Raw genomic sequence first — 21,793 nt, 5'->3', positions numbered from 1 at the left:
AGCCTTAGAATTGCATTATAGCTATGTTTCTGCATCTTAAACAAGCACACCTTTCAAGATGGAAGTTCTGTGAGAGCCACTGAAGGGTACATGGGCCAGAAGTATTTACCCTTTGATGTTCTCTACTCATCATCCCCGTGCTTCCAGTATGTCGCAAACAAGTCCAAAACTCGACACTTGCTTCACCTTTCCTCATTTCTTTCTAGGTTGCTTACAAGTCCATTTTCCTCATTTCTTACTCCCCAAGCCTTAAAGTCCCTCTTTATACTTTTCTTTCTTGTGTACCTTATGTCCTTTCACGAGCAAATCCTGCTGTGCTGGCTTTTTATTCAAGAACACAGAGATTCTCACCACCTGTCCCAGTGTTGCCCTTCTCCAAGCCCCCATCATCCCATTCCTGGATTGTTACAATCATCTAACAGAACTTCCTGCATCTACTGCTTTATCAGGCCCCTTTTCAATACAGCAGTTGATACCAGGCAGATATTCTGCTCAACACTGTCCACTGGCTCCCTGCTCCACTCAAGGTAACAGCCAAAATCGTACAGTGGTCTGCAAGCTTGAACGTGATCTTAGCCTGCCCACCTTCTTTTTGACCTGACTCATACAGCTCCCTGTTCTGTGAACATGCCAAGCACAGTGGCCACCCTTTTCACTGGCTACCCTGGCCTCCCCTTTGTCTGGCTTCACCATCTTTTATCTTGGGTCACCTGCTCACTGAGACCAGTCACCCTATTTTTTTTAACGCAGTATACCCCAGACCTTACCATTTCATAGGCTTCATCTGTTTTTGTTCATTTTCCATAGCATGTATCACATTCTAATACATAATTTACTTGGTATTTTATTAACTTTTTCTGCACGTGAACATACACCCTGAGGAAAGATACGTCTTTTTCCCCCAATGTTTCCCAAGCACATACCATAGGGTCTAAAACAGATGATTCAAGAAATATTTGCTGCACAATGAAAAATCTCTATTTATTGAAGAATGACTTTGGCCAAGAAATGATCTTGCCAAAATCAAGTAAACCTAACTGGACAAAGCAAATAGACTATGAAAGCCTTTTTTATAATAAAAATATTTGGGCAAAATATACAAAGTTTTAAGTCAGGGTTCAAATAAACAGTTATGGGAAAGTAACTTAGCAATGCTAATTTAGTTAGGAAAAATAATTATCAGACTGATGAATTTTTATTTGGGACATTTGCTAGAGAAAGTGAATTTTAGGTAAAATGGCCATTACTATTGGATTTTAAAAAGATGAATTTATTATTTGAGAGATGGAGAGACATCTACCATCCATTGGTTCACTGCTAAAATGCCTGCAACTCTCTGGGTTGGGCCAGGCCAAAGCCAGGAGCTCAGTCTGGATCTCCCGTATCAGTGACAGATTCAAGCACTTGAGCTGTCTGTCTGCACAGCAAGCATTAGCAAGAGTCCAGATTTGTGAATGGAGCTGGGACTGGAGAACCCAGGAACTCCAATTTGGGATGCCAGTGTCCTAACCTACATCTTAAGCTCTTAGCCAAATACCCATCCTCTCCCTTTTTTCTTTTTTAAAAAAGCTTTTATTTAATGAATGCATTTTTCATAGGTACAACTTTAGCAATACAGTGGTTTTTTGTTCCATACCCGCCTTCCCACTCCGATTCCTGTCCCACTTCCTACTCCCTCTCCCATCCCCTTCTTCATTATGGTTCATTTTTAGTTTAACTTTATATACAGAGGACCAACTCTATGCTAAGTATAGATTTCAACAGTTTGCACCCAAACACATACAACATACAAAGTATAGATTGAGAGCAAGTTTTGCAGTTAACTCTCATAGTACAGCTCATTAAAGACAGAGGTCCTACATGGGGAGTAAGTGCACAGTGACTGTTGTTCATTTAACAATTAACATTCTTCTTTATGTCAGTGATCACTCAAGGCTCTTGCCATGAGCTGCCAAGGCTATGGAAGCTTTTTGTGACCAGACTATCAGTATTTGGACAAGGCTATAGCAAAGTGGAAGTTTTCTCCTCCCTTCAGAGAAAAGTACATCCTTCTTTGATAGCCCTTTCTTTCCACTGGGGTCTCATAGAGATCCTTCGTATAGGATATTTTTTGCCACAGAGTCTTGGCTTTCCATGCCTGAAATGCTCTCACAGGCCTTTCAGCCAGACCAGGAAGCCTTAAGGGTTGATTCTGAGGTCAGAGTGTTACTTACAGCGAATGTCATTCTAAGAGTCTGCTGTGTGGACTGCTTCCCATATTGGACATTCCCTTTCTAATTCTATTACTAGGCACTTGATGCTATTTAAATAATCTTTTACACTTAATCCTATCTATATGTTCACTTTAACTCTTAATAGGATCACTAACAATTAAGATGACATTTTTACCACCACTTTTTTTTGTTTGTTTTGACAGGCAGAGTGGATAGTGAGAGAGACAGACAGAAAGGTCTTCCTTTTGCCGTTGGTTCACCCTCCAATGGCCGCCACAGCTGGCGCACTGCGGCCGGCGCACCGTGCTGATCCGAAGCCAGGAGCCAGGTGCTTATTCTGGTCTCCCATGGGGTACAGGGCCCAAGCACTTGGGCCATCCTCCACTGCCTTCCCTGGCCACAGCAGAGAGCTGGCCTGGAAGAGGGGCAACCGGGACAGAATCCGGTGCCCCGACCGGGACTAGAACCCGGTGTGCTGGCGCCACAAGGTGGAGGATTAGCCTATTGAGCCACGGCGCCAGCTCCACCAGTTTTAATGGGCCCCTTTTTAACCTTTGTTGGATCCATTTGTTTTCTGGTTAAGCAAGTATCTCAAAAACTATATCTGTAATATGTCAAATAAGAACTGTAACTGTTATACTCAAGAATATGTAGGATTAACTTATCAATTTGTCTAGTTTCCTTCTAAGCAGTGAGGCAGTGATAATATTTCAGTATAAAACCAGCCCAGCAGTAAGCCCCAGATGGTGTGGGTAATAAGAAACCTCAACCAAGACAGACAGGAGAAAAGATCCAGAAATAATTACTGAAGAATATGCACTACTGTGAATTAAAATATCATGAAGACCACTGTCAATAAAATTTTGAATACTTCAGAATCTTTTGCTGTTTGTTTTTATTATTGGTACTGTTTTCCATTTAGCATTTTTAGGAAGAAAAATGTAAAATATAGTTGAGGCCATGTTTTAAAACTATTTAGGAGCAGGCATTTGGCACAGCCATTAAGACACTACTTGCTACACCCCCATCCCATACTGGAGTGCCGAATTTCCATGTCCCAGGTACAGTCTTAATTCCAGTCTCCTGCTAATGCATACCCGAGAGACAGTAGTTGATGGCTCAAGTAGCTGGGTCCCTGCCATCCATGGGGGAGATCTGGAATGAGTTCCTGGTTGCTAGTTTTGGACTGGCACAAGTCAATCTCATGAGGGCATTTTAGGAGTGAACCAGCAGATGGGAGTGCTTCTACTCCCCATGTCTGTCTCTCAAGTAAATATAAATAAATATGATCTATTGGCTGAATGGAGCATCAAATATTCTTACAGCAAGCAAGAACCTCAGGAGAGATTAATTATACCCCATAACATTCAGAAACCTCTTCTCCAAGTCTCATAAGGCCACTCACTGCAACTGTATGATTTATTTATTTTAAAGGCAAAGAGAAAAAAAGAGAGGGAGCTTCCATGCACTGGGTCAGCTCCCTGGACGGCTGCAGCAGCTTGGACTGTACCAGGGTGAGGCCAAGAAGTGGGACCTCCATCCTAGGCAGGAGGCAAGCACTTGGGCCACCTTCCACTGCCTTGCTAGGCTCATTAGCAGGCAACTGGACGGGAAGCAGAGCAGCCATAGTTCGACCTAGCACCCGATATGGGATGCTGCAGTCCCAAGTACAGCTTAACCAACACAGTTTAACCACAATGCCACCAGCGCCTCATTTCACCTGTGAGCAACAACATAATTAAAAGCATTCTTCACACTTTGCCAAAGCTGTCTTCCCATATCACCCAATTCACTGTTTGTGTTTGCCCTGTAAATATGCATTAACTCTTCAAATGCTTATCATCACATGTAAATGGTTACTTCCTAAATTGAACATCTTAGTTGGTTCTCAGCTGCCAGGTTTTCCTGAAAATTTTCTTCTGAAATATCTTTCTTAAATTGTTCTCACAGCTGAACTCAGTACTTAGAGTTCATTGATCTGACCAGTTTCCCTGGGGCCCACATTCTAGCTGTTGCATGTCGAGGACCACACCGTAGAAGTGACTCAAGTTAGTAGTAGTCCTGATGCTTCCACCTCCTTCAGTAGGACTGCATGAGCAGCCACTTCCCTCTACACAAATAGCAGAGAGATTTCACTCCCAAATTGGTTTTTCTATCCACTCCAACTTCAGTAACTGGAAAATTTCCAAAGTATACCTACCAAATCTTCCTCGAAGTCATTAATAAAAATGACCTTAAGGACAGAGACCTCAATACAGAGATCTAGGAATATCTAAGGTTGACATGGATGAATTAATATATTTTGCATACAGTGCTTACTTTAAAAACTACTGTCTTATCTGACACATTATTCTCTTCTACAGAACAAATTATTTTGAAAGACAATATACTATGTTGAATTCATAAATATGATTTTGCATTACTATTTATATGTAAACATACCTTCTGGTCTGGCAACGCCATCACTAAGGAAATTGTACTAATTTTCTATGATACATTCTTAGTGGATCCAGGTTGCTCCATATAATCACTACTATCTTTTCCAAGAAGCTGCAGATGAAGTATTTACTCAAGAATGGGTCCTAGAGTATTTCTCAAGAGTTATCCAAAACACATTCGCCTGGTTTTCTGCAACCATCCCTGTTGAAAACCTTTTGGTTCCACCATACCTCTTATTTTCTGTTTGTTAGTAGCGCTTCTATTAGATTCCCAAATATTTTCTTGCAGTCTGTAGGCTCTATTTTCAGTCATTTCCTTTGCTTTGCCAAGCCATTTCAGTTTGATATAATCCCATTTGTGTATTTTTGCTTTTGTTGTTTATTCATTTGGTGTCATTCAAAAAGTCATAAACTTATGCCAAGATAAATTGGACCAAATAAGTGAAAGACCTGTCTACTGCAAACTATAATATTTTAGATAAAGAAATAAAAGTATCTCCTGTGTTCATTGGTTCACAGCATTAATATCATTAAAACGTTCATGCTACTGAAAGTGACAGATTCAAATTGATTTGCAGTTTCAATGCAATGCCTATCAAAACTCAAATGGAATTTTTTGTAGAAATCAAAAAAATACTATGATTTGTATGGAACCACAAAAGACCTCCATATAACCAAAGTAATCCTAACAAAGCTGTTGGCATCACATGTCCTGACATCAAAGTACATTACAAAGTTATAGTAATCAAAACAGTGTGGTACCAGCATAAAAGTAGACTTATCAGATTGAAGGACCAGAATAAAAATCCTGAAAATAAAAGTATGTTGATCTTAAAGATTTTTGAAAACTAATGTCTCTTCAGTAAATGGTGGGTGTTGGGAAAATCGAGTTGGACTTGTCTTACACAATATACAAAAATAAACTAAAAGAATAAAATTTTAAAGTTAAAAACTGAAACCACAGAACTCCTCAAAGAAAGTATTGCACAAAATGTATTTGACATTTGGTCCTATCATTGATTTTTTTGCATACTTTTTTTGAAAATTGAAATTGTGATTTAACTCTAGAGATTCAAATGCCCAATTTTACATTCAGTATTCCTTGACATGATTTTAATGTGATTACCACTATAAAAGATACCTCAAAAAGATTAATATAATAAGCATTGTGTTGCTTATAAGTTGTGATAAGTTTTTCAATTATGGAATTTTTTGATGAAATTGACAAAACTTGGTCTCAACTGATCCATACTTTTCATATAAACTTGCCAGAAATTAATTTCATTTCTATACTTTTAACTGGTGAATTCTAAACTTAAGGAAACTTTGCTCTTTAGAAAGTTTGTTACTTAATTTGAAACCTTTTGAATACTTTTTCCAGAGATTATTTAAGTTTAAATATTTATCATTTTATCAGTTATTTCTGTCAACAAAAATCATGTAATGATACAAACACTTCCCAAACTGAAGTTGTTAAAATATTTTCAAACTGAACTTGAAATATTCCCTTTATCTTTCAAGGAACAATTAAGGATGCTGATTTTTAAAAGGTGGACAAATGATTTGATATATTAACAGAGCAATTTTGTTTTTAAAAAAAATGTATAATTCATCTTAAAGTTCAGCTAATATTCTGTAAAGGGAGAATGTTACCCTCAAACCATAGAGAAACTGCAGCACCAAAAATTTACATTTCATTACAAAATATTAGACAGCAACTCATATTTGAGATACCATGAGCCATGATTCGACTTAAGCATCCCACAGAAACTTCAACTCATTCCAGGCCTTTGGCAAACAAGTTTGCTAGAATGGACAGCAATTTCAGCCCCTCTGTACTGCGTGAGACCCACTTTCAATCTGAGGGTATCTCACTGTTACTGATGTGATATCTTCTCATGTATGGCAAAGGCCTCAGAATATTAAGTATTGGTAAGTTTTTTTGTTCAAGAAAATTGGATGGATGGGTGGATGGGTAACTGCATAGAATTTTTTAAAAAGATTTATTTCAAAGGCAGAATTATTGAAAGAGGGAGCCAGACAAAGATAAAGAATCTTTAATCTGCTGGCTCACTCCCTACATGGCCCCCACAGCTGGGGTAGGGCTGGACAGTGCCAAAGCCAGGAGCCATGTCTCCCACCTGGATGCAGAGACCCAAGTGCTTGGGCCATCCTCTGCTGCCTTCCCAGATGTGTTAGCAGAGGGCAAGATTAGAAGTGGAGCAGCCAGGACTCAAACCAATGCCTACATAGGATGCCAGTGTTGCAGATAGCAGCTTAACCCATTGCACCTCAATGTTGGCCCCTAGAATTATTGTTTTCTAAGATTGTTTTCCCATCTTCAATTTTTTACTTCACTTTAAACATCACCAATTCAGGCATAATTTATTGTATCTTAAGACTTGAATTCAAAATAAGTTGGCATTCTCTATTCCATTGCCATCTTCCCATATATTGGGGATATCAATTCCTTTATGTCTTGTTTTATGCTATCCTGTTTGTGGCTAATTCCCTTTAATAAAAAAAAATAATGTTTCAGCAGTCTTATTTCCTCTTTGCCACCTATTAATATAGCAACTTCTCTAAGTGTTGAATGTATCTAAGACATTTTTGCTCCAAAATGCCATTTTGTTCCTTTGAGATGTAATTTTAGAATATTCATTACATTTGTTCAGGTTTATGAATTTTTTTAACCAATATTTTAAAAATATTTACCTCTTCTTAACTTCATATCCTTTAGAAAGGTAATTCATCGGAAAACTTAGCAGGGGCACATAGTAAACAAAATATCAACTGAAAACACCAAAGTGAAACACACAGATCAAAATCTACAATTTGATTGGTTCTGACACATGCACACACTTGTATAACGCACACTTCTCTCAAGACCAAGCACACTTCCAGCACCACGGAAGGTTTGAGTGACGGTCACAGTCAGCACTGTGAGGAAAAGGGTGGAGATTGGGGCCACCTCCCCCGGGGCGCCACATGAGAGAAGGGTGTAGAACAGAGGGCAGACAGAACATGAACTCGCAGCCAAGGCCAGCCAGCTGGGGTCTGGGCACGCTGCCATGTGCTCCGTCTGTGTACACAGTGACAGTTGGTTGACCTCCGCCAGTTTATTTTCTTTGAATCCACTTGGTCTGGCTGTGAGCTCGTACCCTGCCTCCTGTCTGGTGCCCCGTATGAGGTGACGCCGATCTGCCCCCCTTTTCCTTACAGGCACTCCTTCCCCAAACCTGGACCCTATTCGTCTGCACTTATCTCTCAACTACCTTACCTAACCCAAGTCATAATAAAATCTGATCTACCTTGTCATCGATTTTCACGTTCTAGAACTTCTCATACCATTTCCTTGTGGCCCTTAGCATACTGTTCTTTATATTCATTTGAGGTCTATGTCATAATTTCTCTGAATCACTGAGAATTCCATCGTATGGCTATACCACAGTGTATCCTTTCTCCTGTGTGTGGATGCCAGCCTTCATCTAGTTTGGAGAATTGTGAATTTTTATAGTTTTTTGGTAGAAAGATGTTTCTATTTCTCTTGAGTAGATATCTAGGATGCACAACAGTAATAGCTGGGATAAACACTCACCACCCCCCACTAGTAATTTTTGATTTTACTTTTGTTTCTAGTCAGGCTCCTACATGATCTCCCTTACATACACGGTATTAGAAATTTCTAAGAATCTTCACACCTTCATAAGCTCCCACTTTTTGGGTAGTATCTCAGATCATAAGATTATGCTTATATATTTTGATATTTCAAAATTTACTTTTCTGAACATTAAAGTACTTATTTGTTGCATTCTAACATTCTTCCAAAGACTTCCCAGCAGTAATGTTTTTTTCTCTAAGGCTCTTGTCATTTCTATCTCGCCAAGTAGTCTCTTCATATCTCGTTTATGCCTTCCTTTAGCATTTATTTAGGTCATCTTTTGTGCCTTTATTAGGACAGGTATATTACTTGAGACAGGGAGAATTCCAATCCACTAATTCACTCCCCGAATACCTGAAATATAGCACCTTTTCCAGGACCCAAGCTGGGAGCCAGAATTGCAATCCAGGTCTTCATGTGAGTGCCAGGAAGTCCATCACCTGGGCCATAACGTCTGCCTCCTACGGCTATTAGAACTCCTGTTAGAACGAAGTTGGACGCAGGAGCTCGACGAATGAAACCCAGGCACTTGGATGTGGGAAGCAGGCATCTTAACTCCTACTCCAAACACCCACCCCAGGGCAGACTTTTCAGAGATGAAGATGAGTAAATCATAGATTGTGCCTTCAAGGAATTCTGCCTTCTAGGAAGCAAGACAAATCATGTAGGCAAACGACTGTGATGCATGTCGAAAAGTGATAATTACCATCAAAGAAAGGCACAGATTAAGTTCTATGTGAACTGACAGAGGAAAATATAATTCTTTTCTTATTTTAATATTTTCAGAATCAAATCTAGCAGAACAGATTCTCATTTCTTCGGTTCTTATGAGACAAAATTGGCTTAAAAGCAAATCAAGATTTCATTCACAAATTACATTTGATTGAAAGGAAATTGCAAAAAGATATTTGGAGAGTTGATTCTGCCTGTCAATATCGCATCTTCTTTCAACATTGGCTTTTGCAATCTGTATTAGCAGAGTTTAATTGTTCAGCTCTATTGACCAAGATCTAGAATCACCAAATTATCTTTTAACCCTAAATATTTCCATCTCCAGGTCCCAATATATTTTCCTTTTATTACATATATCTTCTCATTTTTAGCTTCATAATGCAATAAATTTTCATAAATCAATTTCTGTTACTTAAAGTTTTCATATCCTAAAAATATTCCTGCCCCATGAAATTACAGAAATGAACTCATAATCCAGAGAAAAATAACAAGATACAACAACTAAATATAATTCAGTACCACAGAAATAGGGTCAGGGAGAAAAATGTTAATGAAGAAAACTAATGTTTTAAATGTAATAATGGCCGGCGCCGCGGCTCACTAGGCTAATCCTCCGCCTAGCAGCACCGGCACACGGGGTTCTAGTCCCGGTCGGGGCGCCGGATTCTGTCCCAGTTGCCCCTCTTCCAGGCCAGCTCTCTGCTGTGGCCAGGGAGTGCAGTGGAGGATGGCCCAAGTGCTTGGGCCCTGCACCCGCATGGGAGACCAGGAGAAGCACCTGGCTCCTGGCTTCAGATCAGCTCGATGTGCTGGCCACAGCGCGCCGGCCATGGCGGCCATTGGAGGGTGAACCAACGGCAAAAGGAAGACCTTTCTGTCTCTCACTGTCCACTCTGTCAAAAATAAATAAATGTAGTAATGATGGCTTAATATTTAAAAAGATCATAGTAATGTAAAAAGTTAAAATAAGGGAACCCAGATAATAGAGTACTCCAATACCTTGGACACTTTAAAAATTACTCTAAAAATAAGTTTTTTTAAAAAAAAAAAGATGAATTTCTGGGTTTTTCTATTTAGCATCATTACTTCTGACTGTGGCAGACAAGAGGTTAATTTCTTTACCTCTCTGGATCCTATTTTTTATATATGTATATGTATATACAGTTTTCCTATCCTTTCACAGGCTTATAATTTTATGTTAAAACATTTTATATTTGTATTCACAGCTGATCCATTCAACAAACTATATTGAATTTCCCTTCCTGTATAGCCTCTTATTTTCCTGGACTTAATCTTTTTTTTAATTTGTTGAATTTCTATGTACTTAGCATTATTCAATCTCAAATTTTTGTCCAAGTCTCTTTAAGATGTTTAAACACTGGACGTGTTTCAAGATGTCCTGTGTTCTGTTTATCTGTACCTCTGTGACACAAGCTGTCTTCACAAAATCTTACTGTGCCATTCCATTTGCCTTCAGCCTGAAGTAGGTTTTGTCTTATTTTTCACATTCTTCCCATTATGGGTGACAGACACGTGGCTTTGGTAAAACATCAGATCCAGTAAGTTACATAAACAACGTATTGGAGTTAAGATTTTTTTTTTTTTTTTTTTTTTTTTTTTTTGACAGGCAGAGTGGACAGTGAGAGAGAGAGACAGAGAGAAAGGTCTTCCTTTGCCGTTGGTTCACCCTCCAATGGCCGCCGCTGCAGCCGGCGCACCGCGCTGATCCGATGGCAGGAGCCAGGATCCAGGTGCTTTTTCCTGGTCTCCCATGGGGTGCAGGGCCCAAGCACCTGGGCCATCCTCCACTGCACTCCCTGGCCATAGCAGAGAGCTGGCCTGGAAGAGGGGCAACCGGGACAGAATCCGGCGCCCCGACCGGGACTAGAACCCGGTGTGCCGGCGCCGCAAGGTGGAGGATTAGCCTATTGAGCCACGGCGCCGGCTTGGAGTTAAGATTTTGAGACCTGCATGGCTGAATTGGTCTTCATCCCTGTGGATGTAGAATCCTTCCTTCTGAGTTTTGAATGCATTGTTCCATGGTGTTTGGTGTTCGTAGAGAAATCTGAGGCACTCCTGACCCCCAGTCCTTTATGTCTAGGATATTTTTAGCTCTGGAAGTTTAGAGATCTCTTTATTCTGTGTTCTGACATTCCGCTGTGTGGAGTCCACCTCCAGCTTCTGGGCTGGGCACCTGGGAGGTCCAGTCAGTCTGCACACTCCTGTTCTTCAGTCCCAGCAGTTTTTACTTTCCTGATAGATTCCTCGCCTCATTTTCTTCATCTATGCTCACTTTCTAGAATTCTTGGTATTCAAATTACGGAGAATTCCATGGTGATTCTTAGATTTATGCTTTTGTTCATTATTCGTCTTCTTTGTCTGCTTATTTTCTTGGAAATCTTCTGTACTTGTCTTCCCAAACCCTTTTTCAAAGCTATGATCATTTAAGCTGCCACAGCTCTTTTTGTTTTCTGAGTGTTGCATTTTCTACAGATTTCATATTTCTTGCAATCTCTCAGCTTCAAGGTTGTTATCCCTATTGTTCCGATTTGCCTTCTACACTTTTCTTCCTGTGCACTCTGCTTTTTCCACGTCACTTTGCCTTGGCCAATTGTTTGAGCCACGTTCACATTAGAGACTCCGTAGACAGATTTGCATATTTGGCTCATATTTGACAGGAGTAAAAAGCTAACCAGCAGCTCTGAAGCACAATCAGAATGAGGAAAAGTGCATGCCAAGTAGGAAACGAACAAGTGAGGAAGACCCAAGGCAGGATCGGGCATACTGCATTGCCAGATTAGGGTTAAAAACAAGACCACTGTTTTGTGATAAGGAAAGATGTAAGAGGTCTAAGAATGACCTTAGATTCCAGGAAGCAAGCTGTAAATGCATATTGGAGACCTCAGGCTGAGGCCAGAGGCTTTGCTAGCTAACACCTGGAAAGCAGAAGCCCACAATCTGTCCAGGAAGTAATCTGGATGCAGCTGTCTCCTGCAACCTCACACAGAACAGCCAAGGCTGCCCTCTCACTCCAGCTCCTTTTATGAATGCTATTTGTATGAGTCATGTTGGCCTTTGTCTTTCACTGATCTGAAGAATCTTCAGTTCATTAAGTATCAGAGTGAGGCTCTCTGCCATAAACTTATTGAGAGAGGGAGGGAGGGAGGGAGGGAGAGAGAGAGAATCATCCAAACAGTGGTTCACTTCCCCAAATACTTGCAACAGAAGAAGCTGGGCCAGGCTGAAGCCAGGAGCTGGGAACTAAATCCATGTCTCCCATTGGGGTGGCAGGGCTATAAGTACTTGAGCCTCCCAGGATGCACATTAGCACATTAGCTGGTATTCAAACCCATGCACTCCAAACTGGCATGTAGGAATCCCAAGCAGCATCTTCACCACTGTGCCCAATGCCTGCCCCATCAACCATTTCACCATTAAAAATTCTCTATTGAAATTTACACTTACATCTAGGGAGAATTAACATACTATTCCTAGTACCTTTCAAATTTCCCTAAACCCGAGTTGAAAAGGAACATGACAGCCCAACAGAGAAATGCTACATGCTTTTCTAACTCTGATGCCTCTCAATGACACTTCCCTTAGAGCAAACTTAGCCTAACTCAGTGGAATTGAAGTTTATTGGATTTTAAAAGGCATAAAGAAGACAAGGAAATCCCAGAGACACGTCCCTAAAAGGCATTCAGTACACAAAGACAGTAAATCCCACAGTGCCAATATGCATTTTGTTCAAAGTGTTCAGAAATTTGAGAGCTGTAGAATTCTAAAAGTTGACAATGTGATGGTAATGGTTCCCAACAAAACAGCCCACCAAGACAGCCCTTAAATTCTAAGGACTCAATGCTTTTAGGGTACAAGTGTATTTTTATTTTATTTTATTTAAATTTTTTTATTTGACAGGTAGAGTTAGAGACAGAGAGACAGAAAGGTCTTCCTTCCATTGGTTCACTCCCCAAATGGCCACTACGGCTGGCGCTACGCCTATCCGAAGCCAGGAGCCAGGTGCTTCCTCCTGGTCTCCCATGCGGGTGCAGGGCCCAAGCAGTTGGGCCATCCTCCACTGCAATACTGGGCCACAGCAAAGAGCTGGACTGGAAGAGGAACAACCAGGACTAGAACCCAGCACCCATATAGGATGCCGATGCCGCAGGTGGAGGGTTAACCAAGTGAGCCACGGCACCAGCCCCAGTACAAGTGTATTCTACTCTCGTCACGGAGAGAGGGAGTTAAGTCATTCTTGGTTTTTTTCCTCTTCAAATCCAAGCAGTGGCTCCTTTTTCCCCAGGGAAAGAAAAGTAAATAGAGCTCTAATATGAGAATAAGAAGTCTCTTCCTCATTCTCCTCCTTGCCAAATAGCCGAAATACATTCCAAACACTTTCAAGTCACTTACAGACATTTGTGGCATTAAAACCAGGTCTTGCTGGTGTAGCCTTATGAACTGTATGAGGAAAGTTGCCATGCAATGCTCTTTAGGAGTTGTGACGCAATGTGACATTTGGTTTGACAGTACTTTTAAATATTAACTTTTAAAAAGTAGCTGTGAGAATGCACCTGCCAAGAAAAAGCTGTGCAGAGACCAATTGGGCCAAACCATAGCATGTTGTAGAAATCTCTCCAGTTAAAATCAATGGCTAGGAATTTTCTTGCAAAGAATGTCTACAGCTTCCCTTCCTGCAATCCTGAAAAACTCCTGCTTTGCCCCTTAACTGCACAAAGTCGCCAGAAAGTCACTACTCCTACAGAACTGAGGTACAATGGAAACAGAGGGGTGGAAAGCAAGTCCCCTCCAGGTCTTTGAGTTCAGGTGCAAGATACCATCATATCTTAGGGTCTCCCAGCCTCCCTTCATTACCTTCAAGTGTCCTTGCCCTGCCTTTTGATTGCAAAGCAACCATTTAATGAACTCACTGAACTGAGGGAGTGGTGCAGCCATGCCTACAGTGTTCTCATCTCTAGCTCTATAAGCTCAATTGTTTCTCAGATGCCATCTCCAGGTTTGGCCTTCAGGGGTTTCTTTTTGGGGAATTCTAAGTCCGGAGCCGAACGTAACTACCACCTGCATGTAGACCCCAAACTCACCTAAGCCTGCTTGGCCATCATAAAAATTCACCAGCCCATCAAAACAAGACCATGAGTAGCACCAGCCACAAGGAATCTGCACACATCTTATCCCAGCTTCAACCCATCAAAGCCTTCAGCTGTAATCCCTAATGAAGCCCAAGAATTAAGTGAAAGCTGTCCAGCTCCTTGAGCTGCAGCTTTGTAATGAACTCCTTTCTTCCATCTTCCCTGCAAAAAAATCAGTGAAAATTATGCATGTCAGTACTGCACAAACAGAAAATGCTAGAAGACTGAAAACTCTGTCCCTAGCTTAGGAACGCCACCAGCTACCTTGCCAATTCTTTTTCACAAAGACATTGTCTATAATAGCTTATGAGAGACTTTAAAGCACCATTTCATGTAAATTTTCTAGGAATTCTATGTTTTCCTAATTTCAACCAGTAGAATACCTCGGGTACTATTCCAGCTTGCCCTCAGATTCAAATGTTGCCTCACCCTGTGTCATGGCCCCTCATATAACCCCCTTGAGTTTCCTTCAGTTCACCTACCAACATGCAAAGTTAACCTATTTTTTTTAACTTCAGACTGTCCATCTCCTCTCACTAGAGAAAGGCAGAGAGTCAGAGGGGACATTCAGAAATATTTTTCTGTCTCCCGTGTTGGGTCCACTGCTATGTTTCTAGCACCTAAATCATGCAGGCCATGCTTAATACTTATCTAGTGAAATACTGAGCCACCCTCTGTTTAGTCTCAGATGACTCACCAGAACCAAGTACCAAAGACAGCCTTTTCTCCTTTGCTTCAGTATTTCTCCTCTTGGATACCACTGAAAGACAAAGCAAGTGGGGAGGAAATGACTCGAGCTAGGGTAACTCTCATGAACAGGATTCAGTTCTGCTGGTGTGGACACAGTATGTAGGATTGGCTGCTGATAGTAACCCACAAATTTGCAGTGTGAGCATGCAGAGAATATAAATATTCACTCTCATTGTTTCTGCCTTTTTCCTTCTAGAAGTAAGAGAAGGAGAAAAAAAAAAAAAAAAAACGGGTGCGATCCTAACAGTAAAATGGAGGGTGCTGGGGTGTTTAGCCTCACTTCCCCTTAAGGAAGAGGCCAGGTGCCCAGCTGAGGAGGTTTGGAGATGCCTCCACCTGGGCAGAAGTAGGCCCCTTTGGGGTGTTCAGGAGGAGCCCTGGGCTCATCACGAGCCTGTCTTCTTAAAGCAATGAGAAAGCAAGAGCGCTTACCTTCCTCCTTTACGGTCTCATCTCATTGACTCTCCGCCTGCTGGCAAAATTTAAATCCCTCTCTGCCCCGTGAATTCCCCTTTCCCTAGGAGCTGATGTCTTGGCCATCCTACTCCGTGCCACTGTGTTTTCACAGGTCCCAGCTGTGGGAGCCTAGAGGTCATCAAATCTTGGGGCATTTGCCAAAAACTCAGGCAGTCCCTTTATACCAGTCCTGTTCTCACGACATCCCTACCCCCAGAGTCTCTTCTGAAAATGTCTTTTAAGGACAACTGCATTGCTCTTGCCTCTTGCTACCAAGATTTTCAAAAGGTCAAATTGAACTTCGACGGCACGAACAAGGGGTCTTTGAAAAATTCATGGAGGAAACTGCATGGATTTCAAAAAGTTTTTTTTGCAAGCTATTTGAAGTAACCTTATATTCTGTGACTGGAAGTTTTTCAACTCAGATTAGACGCAAAGAAGTATCTAGCTTTCGGTGTTAGAGGAGAAGGAGGAGAAGAGAAAATATAATAAACCTACATGTTCTGTTACCAAGCTTAATGAAGACATTTTAAAAATTGGCTTTTTAGAAATAAATTTTTCGGAGATGCCAAGAGAAACAAAAAAGCCTTAGTTAGTAAACATTGGGAGTATTTTTCAGCTATTTCTCACTGATTGTTATGCATTAACACATTATCCACAAAGCCCCGAGCAAACAAGAGGAAAAAAAATATTATCCTAGGTACCAGCATAAACTAGGTTGTCAGCATGAGTGAATGAAAATAAAATTGCTGAGAATATTTGTTAATTCAGCTTCAGCCAGTTGACAATGGCATAGAATGTATTCATGTCTCAGTTTGACAGTCACTTCGGCTTATGAGGCTATCTAATGGCTGGGAGCAAGAGGCAGAGCGTGGGAGGGACAAGGAGAGAAAGCAAAGCAGCACTCCTTGGATCACAGGGAGCCCAGCGCCACATCCTGAAGTCTCAGCAGTTGGGTTGACACGGCTCTTGTGCGACTATGATACAGGAAGTATCTTCCTGCCAGGAGCGCAGGTTATGCAGATGCTATTACAAGAATCAGATCACAAACACAGCCCACCTAAGAGCTCTACACTGGCCCATTGCGTTCTTTAGCAATTATCATTAGTACTTTCATCTACTGACTTCCCTTCCGTACGTCTAGACTCTGGTCCATTATTTTTAGACACTGTGTTACGCCAAATGCTAGACACATTGCAAAGGGAAGTGTGCCAAGCAAGATATAGATTGCCCCAGGTCAAGACCAGATCTCCCTGCCCTCACTTTTTAATCTCTGGCACCATACTATCTGTTTGCATGCCTTTTTAATAAAGAGGATGGTACTTGTTCTTAAATACTGTGAGATGTACAGAAGAGTTATATAGAACTCTTGAATTCTTGAAGAGACTTTTAAAAAGTAGGATTTGCATTTAAAATAAAGCATAAGATCCAATAATAGAGGAGGGAACAGAGCAGATGAGGGAATAGAGCAGAAGGGAGCGCTCTCCGTCTCTCACTCGCTCTCGCTATGACTGCCTTTCAAATAAATAGATCTTTTTAAAACAGAAAATGTTTAAGTGTTCCCTAACGGTGTGCTAGGGCCGGTTTCCACTAGCTCATGGGAGCCAGTTCTGTGTTTTTTTTCCTAGCTTCATGTTCGATGACTTCACACTGGAAGTTCACAATCAGCCAACATAGGAGTATCTCATGTCTTTAGGTGGTGGTTACCCAAATACAAACATAGGTACAAATCAACTGGGCTGTATTCTTTTCACCCTTTGTTTTTATACTCAATTTTTCCCCAAAAGAATTAAAATAAAAAAACACATTTTTGCACTACAGAAGTCCAGGAGGGCTCCCACATGAGGTTCATTAAATGTAAAGAAACCCCTCTCCCTCCTGAAAGTCTGGGAGACACTGATCTTTACTCACAAGAGTGACCCACAGCGACAGCGATGATCTGTCCTGTCCGGCCGCAGTGCACAGCATTAAATAGTACGTGAAGTAAGCAAGCACAGCTGGTTTGTGGTCAGAACCGTGCGTGCCCGGTGCTATGCCGCAGCTGTGTGGGGGCTGGCATTGGCTCTCCACACCAGATTCTGTTTAAGATGTTTTCCCAGGCGCGACCAGGAGAGGCCTATTCCAGATGCCACCTGCCATGGCTTATAATACCTTTTTCATGGGGAAGGTTAGCATTAGGAGCCTCCTCTGCGCAATTCCCCCAGGTCTGGGAGTCGGTGGTCAAAAAAAAAAAATTGGCAACACCAGAACTTTAAATAATAGAGCAACCATGTGAAAGAAATTGTAAAATAATGCTGCTATTAAAAGACCATACCTGAAAAGACACGATGAAGAATGGGATGAAGACATGGATTCTTTTATTCAAATACGCTTGATGGCTCAGCCCAGATGCAGTTTGGAGATAGGGCTGAGAAAGACATAGTCAACTGTTGGATGTGAAGAATGAAGCAAAGTGGGAGATACTGTGTTACTGCTCGGTGCTAACCTACAGGGCAAAAATGGAAAAGCAACAGGTTTAGAGAGCCTTGAGAGGCTGATGAGAGCCCCAGGTGTACTAGCAGCAGGTAGGTAAATGGGTCGAGAGCGCCAGATGTGGGCAGTGGGCTGGATCTGGGAAGACTCAGAAGAGAGAAAGCAGGTGAAGCTGCGTGTGTGCACGAGGAACCCTGGCCAGAGAGCACAGATGGAAGGAAGAGGGCCTAAGCCTCAGCCAGGGGAGGGAAGTTGCTGATGAGTTGGGGCAGGAGACTCCCACGCGAAACAAGGAGGGGCCAGCACCTTGCACGTTGCAGTACTGGGTGGTGCTAGCCGTGAGGGGAGAGCTGCTCCTGAGCTTCAAGGGACAGAAATCTGCACCCTGCTCAGATGAGTTATAAAAGTTATAAAAGCACTTATGTTCTTATCTATAAAATGAGAATAATGATCCTTTTTCAGTCTAATAGCATATGCATAAGGATCAGTGGAATTTATGAAAATAGTATGATTTGTAACTTAAAGCTGCAATGGAGTCACAGCTTGGCTTTTCTGCTAAAATATATGAATAGGACCATGTAGAAAATGACCTCCCATCTTTTTCTAACTTATTCTTGTTAGGTTCTTTAAAGAGTAATATTAACATACTCCATAAACTATCTTGAGGTTCCGGAACCTACATTTTGCTGTTTGGGTTGGCCAAGGAAATTGTCTTATTTCGTATACATCATAGAAAAAAAAAACTGGAGGGTGACTATTCCTAATAAAAAAATTAATTTAAATTCATGCTGTCTAGTTGCTTCCTAGTTTTGCCCTCAGCAGATTCTATAAAGGGTAGAAGAATAAAGATTTCATGTGGCAGCCAGCCAGCCTATTATTAGCAAGGCATCCCAGTTCTCACAAGTCTCTTACTGGAATCACTAGAAAAAAACGAATGTGATTCCTGTTTATTATATTCAGTTGTACCTGTTCAATATCTTAGAGGGTTTTGTTTTGATGGTGAAATACATAGAACGCCTACGATACATTGGAGATCCCAATTCTGGGTGAAGATTGCGCATGGTTGTTTTTCAGGGTTTGGTTCAGAGCAGCAATGAGCCTGCTTTCATCAACGATCTTAAGGTGTGATGTTTCCAAAAAGTCTTAATAGAACCCAATTGCATTCCCCCAAAAATTTTTAAACTTGACACTACATGTATGCCGGTGAATTTTAACCAATTTTTAAAAACTAATTAGATTTTTTTTTATCTTTTATTTAATGAATATAAATTTCCAAAGTACGACTCATGGGTTACAATGGCTTTCCCCCCCATACCGTCCCTCCCACCCACAACCCTCCCCTTTCCCACTCCCTCTCCCCTTCCATTCACATCAAGATTCATTTTCGATTATCTTAATATACAGAAGATCAGCTTAGTATACCTTAAGTAAGGATTTCAACAGTTTGTTCCCACACAGAAACATAAAGTGAAAAATAATAGATGATTTTTTTTTAAATGATGATGAAATCAGATCAGACCTATTGTCATGTTTAATCCCAGTGAGAGTCAAGTTGGGAATTGATAATTTCTTTTTTTTTTTTTTTTTTTACAGAAGATCAGTTTAGTGTACATTAAGTAAAGATTTCAATCGTTTGCACCCCCATAGAAACACAAAGTGAAATATACTGTTTGAGTACTCGTTATAGCATTAAGCCTCAGTGTACAGCACATTAAGGACAGAGATCCTACATGAGGAGTAAGTGCACAGTGACTCCTGTTGTTGACTTTACAAATTGACACTCCTGTTTATGGCATCAGTAATCTCCCTATGCACCAGTCATGAGTTTCCAAGGCTATGGAAGCCCCTTGAGTTCTCCGACTCTTATCTTGTTTAGACACGGTCATAGTCAAAGTGGAGGTTCTCTCCTCCCTTCAGAGAAAGGCACCTCCCTCTTTGAAGACCTGTTCTTTCCACTGGGATCTCACTCACAGAGATCTTTTTGCCAGAGTGTCTTGGCTTTCCATGCCTGAAATACTCTCATGGGCTTTTCAGCCAGATCCGAGTGCCTTTAGGGCTGATTCTGAGGCCAGAGTGCTATTTAGGACATCCGCCATTCTATGAGTCTGCTGAGTATCTCACTTCCCATGTTGGATCACTCTCCCCTTTATTTATTCTATCGGTTAGTGTTAGCAGATACTAGACTTGTTTATGTGCTCCCTTTGACTCTTAGTCCTTTCATTATGATCAATTGTGAACTGAAATTGATCACTTGGAATAGTGAGATGGCATTGGCACATGCCACCTCGATGGGATTGAATTGGAATCCCCTGGTATGTTTCCAACTCTACCAATTGGGGCAAGTCAGCCCGAGCATGCCCCAAATTATACATCTCTTCCCTCTCTTATTCCTACTTTTATGTTTAACAGGGATCACATTTCAGTTAATTTTCAACACTTAAGAATAACTGTGTGATAATTACAGAATTAAACCAGTCATATTAAGTAGAACAGACAAAAAAAAAATACTATGAGGGATAATGTATTAAGTTGTCCATTAGCAGTCAGGGCTATGCTGATCAAGCCACCATTTCTCATAGTGTCCATTTCACTTCAGGAGGTTTCCTTTTTGGTGTTCAGTCAGTTGTCACCGATCAGGGAGAACATATGGTATTTGTCCCTTTGGGACTGGCTTACTTCACTCAGCATGATGTGTTCCAGATTCCTCCATTTTGTTGCAAATGACTGGATTTCATTGTTTCTTACTGCGGTATAGTATTCTAAAGAATACATATCCCATAATTTCTTTATCCAGTCTACCATTGATGGGCATTTAGGTTGGTTCCAGGTCTTGGCTATTGTGAATTGTGCTGCAATAAACATTAGGGTGCAGACCGCTTTTTTGCTTATCAATTTAAACTCCTTTGGGTAAATTCCAAGGAGTGGGATGGCTGGGTCGAACGGTAGGGTTATATTCAGGTTTCTGAGGAATCTCCAAACTGATTTCCATAGTGGCTTGACCAGTTTGCATTCCCACCAACAGTGGGTTAGTGTCCCTTTTTCCCCACATCCTCGCCAGCATCTGTTGTTGGTAGATTTCTGTATGTGAGCCATTCTAACCGGGGTGAGGTGAAACCTCATTGTGGTTTTGATTTGCATTTCCCTGATTGCTAGTGACCTTGAACATTTTTTCATGTGCCTGTTGGCCATTTGGATTTCCTCTTTTGAAAAATGTCTATTGAAGTCCTTGGCCCATCTCTTAAGTGGGTTGTTGGTTTTGTTGTTGTGGAGTTTCTTGATCTCTTTGTAGATTCTGGTTATTAACCCTTTATCTGTTGCATAGTTTGCAAATATTTTTTCCCATTCTGTTGGTTGTCTCTTCACTCTCCTGACTGTTTCTTTTGCAGTACAGAAACTTCTCAATTTGATGCAATCCTAATAGTTGATTTTGGCTTTGACTGCCTGTGCCTCCCGGGTCTTTTCCAGAAATTCTTTGCCTGTGCCAATATCTTGAAGGGTTTCTCCAATGTTCTCTAATAACTTAATGGTGTCAGGACGTAGATTTAGGTCTTTAATCCACGTTGAGTGGATTTTTGTGTAAGGTGTAAGGTAGGGGTCTTGCTTCATGCTTCTGCACGTGGAAATCCAGTTTTCCCAGCACCATTTATTGAATAGACTGTCCTTGCTCCAGGAATTCGTTTTAGATCCTTGATCAAATATAAGTTGGCTGTAGGTGTTTGGATTGATTTCTGGTGTTTCAATTCTGTTCCATTGGTCTATCCATCTGTTTCTGTACCAGTACCATGCTGTTTTGATTACAACTGCCCTGTAGTATGTCCTGAATTCTGGTATTGTGATGCCTCCGGCTTTGTTTTTGTTGTACAAGATTGCTTTAGCTATTCGAGGTCTCTTGTGCCTCCATATGAATTTCAGCATCATTTTTTC

The 21,793-nt window shown here is 41.1% G+C and overlaps 1 protein-coding gene and 1 long non-coding RNA gene across 4 annotated transcripts in view; one reads left to right on the top strand and one right to left on the bottom strand.

Moving 5' to 3' along the window:
- GRID2 (glutamate ionotropic receptor delta type subunit 2) overlaps positions 1-21,793 on the top strand; it is a 1,603,946-nt gene that overhangs the window by 1,315,392 nt on the left and 266,761 nt on the right. The gene's annotated exons all lie outside the window — the stretch shown is intronic.
- Positions 12,979-17,451, bottom strand: LOC149125102 (uncharacterized). The gene is made up of 4 exons (XR_016212573.1): positions 17,309-17,451; positions 14,889-14,951; positions 14,144-14,353; positions 12,979-13,335 (listed from the first exon to the last, which is right to left on the bottom strand). It is a non-coding gene; the product is annotated as an uncharacterized LOC149125102 (long non-coding RNA).

Source organism: Oryctolagus cuniculus, chromosome 8 (assembly GCF_051225735.1).
Source record: "Oryctolagus cuniculus isolate XC-2025 breed Fujian yellow rabbit chromosome 8, ASM5122573v1, whole genome shotgun sequence".
NCBI classification, from domain to species: domain Eukaryota; kingdom Metazoa; phylum Chordata; class Mammalia; order Lagomorpha; family Leporidae; genus Oryctolagus; species Oryctolagus cuniculus.
The sequence above is the reverse complement of the archived record's forward strand: the minus strand, read 5'-3'. Positions and strand labels throughout refer to the sequence as shown.